Source organism: Protopterus annectens, chromosome 9.part0, assembly GCF_019279795.1.
Source record: "Protopterus annectens isolate FY-2018-M chromosome 9.part0, PAN1.0, whole genome shotgun sequence".
Lineage (NCBI taxonomy): Eukaryota > Metazoa > Chordata > Ceratodontiformes > Protopteridae > Protopterus > Protopterus annectens.
In genome coordinates, this window is record NC_056743.1 from 1891617265 (window position 1) to 1891627264 (window position 10000).

At 41.0% G+C, this 10000-nt stretch overlaps 1 protein-coding gene and 1 long non-coding RNA gene across 2 annotated transcripts in view; both read right to left on the reverse strand.

Moving 5' to 3' along the window:
* Positions 1-4506, reverse strand: part of LOC122812308 — a 5226-nt gene extending 720 nt beyond the window's left edge. Inside the window, exon 1 of the long non-coding RNA XR_006366385.1 lies at positions 4428-4506. This is a non-coding gene — a long non-coding RNA (uncharacterized LOC122812308). The remainder of the gene's footprint in view (positions 1-4427) is intronic.
* Positions 1-10000, reverse strand: part of LOC122812307 (complement C3-like) — a 2177376-nt gene that overhangs the window by 1411406 nt on the left and 755970 nt on the right. The window lies entirely within an intron of this gene.

Here is a 10000-nt window from a genome sequence, read left to right on the forward strand (position 1 = left end):
TTTTTTTCCCCCCCAAACCCCTGTCTTTTTGCTGCTGCGATGTAACAGATTCTCCCCCTGTCTTTGTGCTGCTGTGATGTAACAGATTCTCCCCGTCTTTGTGCTGCTGTGATGTAACAGATTCTCCCCCTGTCTTTGTGCTGCTGTGATGTAACAGACTCTCCCCTGTCTTTGTGCTGCTGTGATGTAACAGATTCTCCCCCTGTCTTTGTGCTGCTGTGATGTAACAGATTCTCCCCTGTCTTTGTGCTGCTGTGATGTAACAGATTCTCCCCTGTCTTTGTGCTGCTGTGATGTAACAGATTCTCCCCCTGTCTTTGTGCTGCTGTGATGTAACAGATTCTCCCCTGTCTTTGTGCTGCTGTGATGTAACAGATTCTCCCCTGTCTTTGTGCTGCTGTGATGTAACAGATTCTCCCCCTGTCTTTGTGCTGCTGTGATGTAACAGATTCTCCCCTGTCTTTGTGCTGCTGTGATGTAACAGATTCTCCCCTGTCTTTGTGCTGCTGTGATGTAACAGATTCTCCCCCTGTCTTTGTGCTGCTGTGATGTAACAGATTCTCCCCCTGTCTTTGTGCTGCTGTGATGTAACAGATTCTCCCCTGTCTTTGTGCTGCTGTGATGTAACAGATTCTCCCCCTGTCTTTGTGCTGCTGTGATGTAACAGATTCTCCCCCTGTCTTTGTGCTGCTGTGATGTAACAGATTCTCCCCTGTCTTTGTGCTGCTGTGATGTAACAGATTCTCCCCTGTCTTTGTGCTGCTGTGATGTAACAGATTCTCCCCCTGTCTTTGTGCTGCTGTGATGTAACAGATTCTCCCCTGTCTTTGTGCTGCTGTGATGTAACAGATTCTCCCCCTGTCTTTGTGCTGCTGTGATGTAACAGATTCTCCCCTGTCTTTGTGCTGCTGTGATGTAACAGATTCTCCCCTGTCTTTGTGCTGCTGTGATGTAACAGATTCTCCCCCTGTCTTTGTGCTGCTGTGATGTAACAGATTCTCCCCTGTCTTTGTGCTGCTGTGATGTAACAGATTCTCCCCTGTCTTTGTGCTGCTGTGATGTAACAGATTCTCCCCCTGTCTTTGTGCTGCTGTGATGTAACAGATTCTCCCCTGTCTTTGTGCTGCTGTGATGTAACAGATTCTCCCCCTGTCTTTGTGCTGCTGTGATGTAACAGATTCTCCCTGTCTTTGTGCTGCTGTGATGTAACAGATTCCCCCCTGTCTTTGTGCTGTTGTGATGTAACAGATTCTCCCCGTCTTTGTGCTGCTGTGATGTAACTGATTCTCTCTCTCTTTGTGCTGCTGTGATGTAACAGATTCTCCCCGTCTTTGTGCTGCTGTGATGTAACAGATTCTCCCCCTGTCTTTGTGCTGCTGTGATGTAACAGATTCTCCCCTGTCTTTGTGCTGCTGTGATGTAACAGATTCTCCCCTGTCTTTGTGCTGCTGTGATGTAACAGATTCTCCCCTGTCTTTGTGCTGCTGTGATGTAACAGATTCTCCCCTGTCTTTGTGCTGCTGTGATGTAACAGATTCTCCCCCTGTCTTTGTGCTGCTGTGATGTAACAGATTCTCCCCTGTCTTTGTGCTGCTGTGATGTAACAGATTCTCCCCCTGTCTTTGTGCTGCTGTGATGTAACAGATTCTCCCCCTGTCTTTGTGCTGCTGTGATGTAACAGATTCTCCCCTGTCTTTGTGCTGCTGTGATGTAACAGATTCTCCCCCTGTCTTTGTGCTGCTGTGATGTAACAGATTCTCCCCTGTCTTTGTGCTGCTGTGATGTAACAGATTCTCCCCTGTCTTTGTGCTGCTGTGATGTAACAGATTCTCCCCTGTCTTTGTGCTGCTGTGATGTAACAGATTCTCCCCCTGTCTTTGTGCTGCTGTGATGTAACAGATTCTCCCCCTGTCTTTGTGCTGCTGTGATGTAACAGATTCTCCCCTGTCTTTGTGCTGCTGTGATGTAACAGATTCTCCCCTGTCTTTGTGCTGCTGTGATGTAACAGATTCTCCCCCTGTCTTTGTGCTGCTGTGATGTAACAGATTCTCCCCCTGTCTTTGTGCTGCTGTGATGTAACAGATTCTCCCCCTGTCTTTGTGCTGCTGTGATGTAACAGATTCTCCCCTGTCTTTGTGCTGCTGTGATGTAACAGATTCTCCCCTGTCTTTGTGCTGCTGTGATGTAACAGATTCTCCCCCTGTCTTTGTGCTGCTGTGATGTAACAGATTCTCCCCTGTCTTTGTGCTGCTGTGATGTAACAGATTCTCCCCCTGTCTTTGTGCTGCTGTGATGTAACAGATTCTCCCCTGTCTTTGTGCTGCTGTGATGTAACAGATTCTCCCCTGTCTTTGTGCTGCTGTGATGTAACAGATTCTCCCCCTGTCTTTGTGCTGCTGTGATGTAACAGATTCTCCCCTGTCTTTGTGCTGCTGTGATGTAACAGATTCTCCCCCTGTCTTTGTGCTGCTGTGATGTAACAGATTCTCCCCTGTCTTTGTGCTGCTGTGATGTAACAGATTCTCCCCCTGTCTTTGTGCTGCTGTGATGTAACAGATTCTCCCCTGTCTTTGTGCTGCTGTGATGTAACAGATTCTCCCCCTGTCTTTGTGCTGCTGTGATGTAACAGATTCTCCCCTGTCTTTGTGCTGCTGTGATGTAACAGATTCTCCCCTGTCTTTGTGCTGCTGTGATGTAACAGATTCTCCCCCTGTCTTTGTGCTGCTGTGATGTAACAGATTCTCCCCCTGTCTTTGTGCTGCTGTGATGTAACAGATTCTCCCCTGTCTTTGTGCTGCTGTGATGTAACAGATTCTCCCCTGTCTTTGTGCTGCTGTGATGTAACAGATTCTCCCCCTGTCTTTGTGCTGCTGTGATGTAACAGATTCTCCCCTGTCTTTGTGCTGCTGTGATGTAACAGATTCTCCCCCTGTCTTTGTGCTGCTGTGATGTAACAGATTCTCCCCTGTCTTTGTGCTGCTGTGATGTAACAGATTCTCCCCCTGTCTTTGTGCTGCTGTGATGTAACAGATTCTCCCCTGTCTTTGTGCTGCTGTGATGTAACAGATTCTCCCCCTGTCTTTGTGCTGCTGTGATGTAACAGATTCTCCCCCTGTCTTTGTGCTGCTGTGATGTAACAGATTCTCCCCCTGTCTTTGTGCTGCTGTGATGTAACAGATTCTCCCCCTGTCTTTGTGCTGCTGTGATGTAACAGATTCTCCCCCTGTCTTTGTGCTGCTGTGATGTAACAGATTCTCCCCTGTCTTTGTGCTGCTGTGATGTAACAGATTCTCCCCTGTCTTTGTGCTGCTGTGATGTAACAGATTCTCCCCTGTCTTTGTGCTGCTGTGATGTAACAGATTCTCCCCCTGTCTTTGTGCTGCTGTGATGTAACAGATTCTCCCCTGTCTTTGTGCTGCTGTGATGTAACAGATTCTCCCCTGTCTTTGTGCTGCTGTGATGTAACAGATTCTCCCCTGTCTTTGTGCTGCTGTGATGTAACAGATTCTCCCCCTGTCTTTGTGCTGCTGTGATGTAACAGATTCTCCCCTGTCTTTGTGCTGCTGTGATGTAACAGATTCTCCCCCTGTCTTTGTGCTGCTGTGATGTAACAGATTCTCCCCTGTCTTTGTGCTGCTGTGATGTAACAGATTCTCCCCCTGTCTTTGTGCTGCTGTGATGTAACAGATTCTCCCCCTGTCTTTCTGCTGCTGTGATGTAACAGATTCTTCCCCCGTCTTTGTGCTGCTGTGATGTAACAGATTCTCCCCTGTCTTTGTGCTGCTGTGATGTAACAGATTCTCATCCTGTCTTTGTGCTGCTGTGATGTAACAGATTCTCCCCCTGTCTTTGTGCTGCTGTGATGTAACAGATTCTCCCCTGTCTTTGTGCTGCTGTGATGTAACAGATTCTCCCCCTGTCTTTGTGCTGCTGTGATGTAACAGATTCTCCCCCTGTCTTTGTGCTGCTGTGATGTAACAGATTCTCCCCCTGTCTTTGTGCTGCTGTGATGTAACAGATTCTCCCCTGTCTTTGTGCTGCTGTGATGTAACAGATTCTCCCCTGTCTTTGTGCTGCTGTGATGTAACAGATTCTCCCCCTGTCTTTGTGCTGCTGTGATGTAACAGATTCTCCCCCTGTCTTTGTGCTGCTGTGATGTAACAGATTCTCCCCTGTCTTTGTGCTGCTGTGATGTAACAGATTCTCCCCTGTCTTTGTGCTGCTGTGATGTAACAGATTCTCCCCTGTCTTTGTGCTGCTGTGATGTAACAGATTCTCCCCCTGTCTTTGTGCTGCTGTGATGTAACAGATTCTCCCCTGTCTTTGTGCTGCTGTGATGTAACAGATTCTCCCCCTGTCTTTGTGCTGCTGTGATGTAACAGATTCTCACCCTGTCTTTGTGCTGCTGTGATGTAACAGATTCTCACCCTGTCTTTGTGCTGCTGTGATGTAACAGATTCTCCCCCTGTCTTTGTGCTGCTGTGATGTAACAGATTCTCCCCCTGTCTTTGTGCTGCTGTGATGTAACAGATTCTCCCCTGTCTTTGTGCTGCTGTGATGTAACAGATTCTCACCCTGTCTTTGTGCTGCTGTGATGTAACAGATTCTCCCCTGTCTTTGTGCTGCTGTGATGTAACAGATTCTCACCCTGTCTTTGTGCTGCTGTGATGTAACAGATTCTCACCCTGTCTTTGTGCTGCTGTGATGTAACAGATTCTCACCCTGTCTTGTTTTCTTTTTGTTTGATGCTTTCCCTGTTAGATCATGAGCTGGATTAAGAGACAGCTGCTGACTTTTGGTGTCTGATGACTTGGACGAGCTATACTTTTATGAGATGGTGAGTCACTGTGTTTACTTCTCTTTATATGATTTTTTTTCTTTTAGTGCAGATGTCGTTGTAAGATTTTTTTGTCTTTTTATGTGTGAGTATACAACAGACGTTTTTTAATGTGAACATTCTCACGTATATCTTCCCTGATCAGTTGCCATCTAATATCTGAGAATATCTCCTTTCTTTTTACTCTTTCTCTGAGTTGGTACAAGAGATATTCTAGGTCTGATTTTGTCATTATTGAAACAACACTTTCCTCAAGGTTTCTTCTGCTTCTGTTTTTATTATCACAGTACAGCACAGATTTCACAACAGCGTATTGTCGTACTGCTGCTGTCTTTTGCTGCAGTAACTACACCGAATATGATTTAAGACTTTTAATACACATCTAGAAGGCATGTTTTGTTTTCATTGTGTGTTGCCTGCATCCCCTTTATTTCTTTCACAGTTTATGTCAGATGTAAAGCCAGAGAAAGAGTAATAAAAACTATTTGTAAAGAAAATGATATAATTTCACTCTAAATATAAAGCAATGCAAACATGAGTCATTTATTTGCTTTATGACTCTCGCCTAACAGCTGGGTAACTGCCCTATGAATAGCTGGTCAGCTATAATAAATCACTGCAGGCTACCAATGTTTATTCAAGGAAGTGTTTTGATTCTAGATCACCATCTTTGTTGGGTAACTTCTCAAAGCAATGCATAGCTGTTGAGATTTTTACTTTTTTATAACAAATGTTTATTTGCTTATTTATTTGTTTTTGACAATCTTAGTTGTAACTAGCCGAAGACATAAAATAAGTGCTAATGAGCTGTTTAGTGAAGAGTATTTATTGAATGCATTCTTTTTAATATGTTACGAGTAACTAGCATACATAGGTTAGTTGGTTATTTTTACTATAGTTATTCTAAAAATGATCAGGTAACATACATACCAGTGCTTTATATTTGTCATCACTATTAATAGTTTTACAAATAGGTTTAATATTTAACTATTAAATGAATATTCTTTGTTTATATGAATATGCGATGGTCAGAAAATGTGTTATTGTATGATATTAGAAATGTTACATATAACTCCTCAAGAATTATTTTACAAATAGCTATGGACGTATAATTCCTTTAAGGTATTGATGCTTACAGTACAAGTTGTGAACAGTTGTAGTTCTTAGATATAACTGTTTATCAGTATACCTAAATTATGGCTTATTTTCAGCCATGTTTAGTGCTCACTGAGGTATTATGTCTTTAGCAGCGGGTGAGGTTTCTAGCATTGTTAAGTTTGAGCACTAAGAAGCTTTTGTTTGCATGTTGCATAAACTGGTTCATTAACTAAGGGTTCTGAAAGACATTCAGGTTAGTTTTCTCAAAACCAGAGGTACTGGTTAGGTCCATTAGCGATGTGGAGAGAGTCTTGTTTTATATTTTGTATAAAATCATTTGTTGTGACTTTAAATTCAAGCACACCCTATCTGATATACCCGCACGTAACCTCTATTTTATGAATATGTATACATTCCCATCTTAAATCTTGTACATAAATGACTCTAATGTTTTGACTCTTGGAATCTGAATGGTATAAAAATTATATATAATAAAGAAGTTACTTTTCAATCAGTTTATAAATCTAATGCTCAAATTATCTTTCTGCATGGGATGCACATGATGCCCATGGCACAAGTTCAATGGTACGGTGTAAATAAGAAATGGGTACGCAATATTATTTCTGCAGGAAAAATAAAGATGGCATTTTAGAATTATATGCTGACCCACATGGGAGTTCTCATATGACAGGGCAACGGATGGCACAGGATGAAGTTGAAGAGAAGGTGCCACAGGAAGATGTAGTAGAACTTTCTACAGAATGCCCACAGGAAATGGAAAACTAAAAATGTGCCCTCAGTCTAGAAGAAACCGAGCTAAGAGAAGAGATGCTTGACTTAATAGAGATAGATAGACCTATTAAGATCAATGAAAGAAATAGACTGCAGAAGGTCAATAAAACCCAAAAAGTCAGAAGTCTGATAAAACAAATGAACACAGTAATTAGGACTGTCTATAGAGATCCATGTGATATAACAGAAGTAAACAGGATATATTATTGTGCTGCTAAATTAATAACTGATAAAGTTCTACCACAAGAACACGGGGTAGTGAGGGAAAGGAAGGGGAGAAATCGAATACCATCATGGAAATATCGAATAGAGAAAACCATAAAGCAACTAAGACAAGAAGTTTTACTATTAGAAGAATATAGAAGAGGGAACAGATCAACAAAAATACTCAGAAAAATAGACATGATAAAAGCAATGCGCAGTATTAGAAGACATCAGGATCTATCATGCACTATCACAAATAATACACTAAAAATATCAGCACAGGCGGAAAAAAACTTAGAATATACACAGACAAACATAAAGGAAAAGTACAAAATAAGCAATTTATTGATGACCCAAAAAAGTTTTATAGAAAATTGGAAAATAAGGTAAAAGGAATTGAAAGACCACCAAAAAAAGAAGAAACAGATACATTTTGGAGAAGTATCTATCAAGATGCTGTGGAACATAAAGGTGCTAAATGGATAGAAGAAGTAAAAGAAAGAATAAGAAGTTTAAATGTACAGGATATGAAATGGGATGAAGTAACAGCCAGAGAGATTGAAACAAAGTTAAGAAAAGCTCCTGATTGGAAAACCCCAGGCCCAGATGCAATACTTAACTTCTGGTTAAAAGTATTAGCATCTTTGTACAAAGATTTAATCATGAGTAAGAATTATTTATATGCACACCCCAAACAGACACCAACCTGGCTAACAACAGGAAAAACAATGCTCCTACTTAAGAGTGAACCTGCGAGCTACCCTAAAAAAATATAGACCAATAACTTGCCTTCCGATGATGTATAAACTATACATGGGAATTAATGCTGACAGAGTTTATAGTCATTTAGAAGAAACTCAATTATGGCAATAGAACAAAAGGGCAATAAAAGAAAGTCATATGGAACAAAGGATCATTTGTTGTTAAATAAAGTCATAATGGAGAACTGTAAAAAGGGGAAGAATTTAAGTATAGCATTGTTTGACTACAAAAAAGCATTTGATAGTATCCCACATTCGTGGATAAAAGAGTGCTTAAAAATGTATAAGATACACTTATAGTGATCGATTACACTACAGTGACCATGAAACAGTGGGAGACCACTTTTCAATTAAGCCATGACGAAGGACAACCTATTATTCCATGGATAAAAATCCAAAGGCGGCTATATTCCAGGGTGACTCTCTGTCACTGCTGCTACTCTGCCTTGCCCTTAATCCATTAAGCTATCAACTCAACAGCTTAGGTCATGGCTATAATGCGGCTCCTAGAAAACAGCAAAGCACAAAGATTTCTCATTTTCTCTTTGTCGACAATTTGGAACTGTATAGCTCATCAGATGAGGAACTGAAATCCCAACTGTAAGTTGTCAAAACATTTTCAGATGATGTAAGAATGCTGTTTGTTCTAGATAAATGTGCAAAAGCAACCTTTAAAGCAGGAAAACTGCAGCACCAAGAAAACATCAGTTTGGGACAAGAATGTGATATAAAATAACTTGAGCAAGCGAGAGTGTATAAGTATTTGGGAAGTGATGAAAGATCAACAATAAAACATGAACAAATGCGAATAAAACTTAGGAGTACTTCAGAAGGCTTAAATGAATCCCAAAATATCTTTGACATCTAGGAACAAAACCCAAGCTATAAACCAATTTGCTCTTCCTGTCCTAACTTACAGTGACTGACTGGCCCCAAAACATGCTGGATAGATTAGATAGGAAAACAAGAAGGATGCTTCACGCTCACCAAATGATTTATAAAAATCAGTGTATACCAAGATTATAGATTCCCCATTCCAAAGAAGGGATGGGTCTCCTTGCAATCATGGGACTCCACACATATCTGCAGAACCCAAATATAGTGAATTTTTCAAACAAGAGGAGAATAAATCTAAGATGATGTCCCTGCTTAGGCTAGCTGAAGCATATCGGCATCAAGCAGGAATGGAAATCAAACCACAAGTGGATAAAAACTAGGTAGCAACTGAATGTGCCAATACACAAAAGAAATAATATAAAGTGAAGGACCACATAAGAAGGTAAGAAATGTGGAAAATGCATAAATATAGTTGCAAGTATAGAAAACCTTTGGAAGAACCACATATTGGTCAGGAACGAATGTAGGAATGGTTAAGGAAAGGCGAATTCAAACCAAGAGATAAAAGGTTAATATTGGTGCCACAAGATAGTGGGCTACATACACGTTGGTTTACAAAGTCCATTAAACATGTGGGAGAAACAGACAAATGTAGGTTTTGTAAAACAGAATTGGAAACAGTTGCATACCTCATTGCTGTTTGCAACCTACTAATGGCAGAAGGGCTGTATATTGAAAGGCATAATAAAGTGGCAAGACTGTTGCATTGGGGATTGTGCAAACATTATGGTACTGAAGTGTCTGAAAGACACTGGAAAGACACTGGAAATATGAGCCACAAAGCATCATAGAAAATTATGAAGCCTACATCACATGAGATCATCCATTGCCAATAGTTCAAAAGACAGATGCTAGAAAACCAGATATAGTCATCCAAGAAAAGAAGACAAAAGTAGCATTGATCATGAAATTGCCACAACCAGTGACTACAGTGTCCTGGGTACAGAGTGACAGAAAGTCATAAAATATCTGGATATGCAAGCAGAAACTAGAGTAATTTGGAAGAAAGATACCCAGATAGTTCTGATAGCAGTAGGAGCAATGGGTCTTATAAAAAAGAATCTACAATCATATTTAGATATGCTACCAATAATTGTAACATTGTACAAATTGCAGAAGGAGTCATTACTGGGCACATTGCAGCTGCTGCGAAGAGCACTTTTGGCTAACATCAAAGAGTGAAACAATATTAATTTCATGAACTTTAATCGTACTTTGACTTAGAAATGGGGTCCATTCCCGTCACTGTATTAAAAACCCAAAAGATTTGGAGAAATTAAAAAAGGGAGACTGTTACATTTTATGTAAGGACAACATGGGATCATAGGACCATAGAAGGTTGCCAGGCTAACAGCCCTAGAGCCTTTTAAGCTCACCCATTCATGCCCCAGTTTTCCCAATTATCCATGCC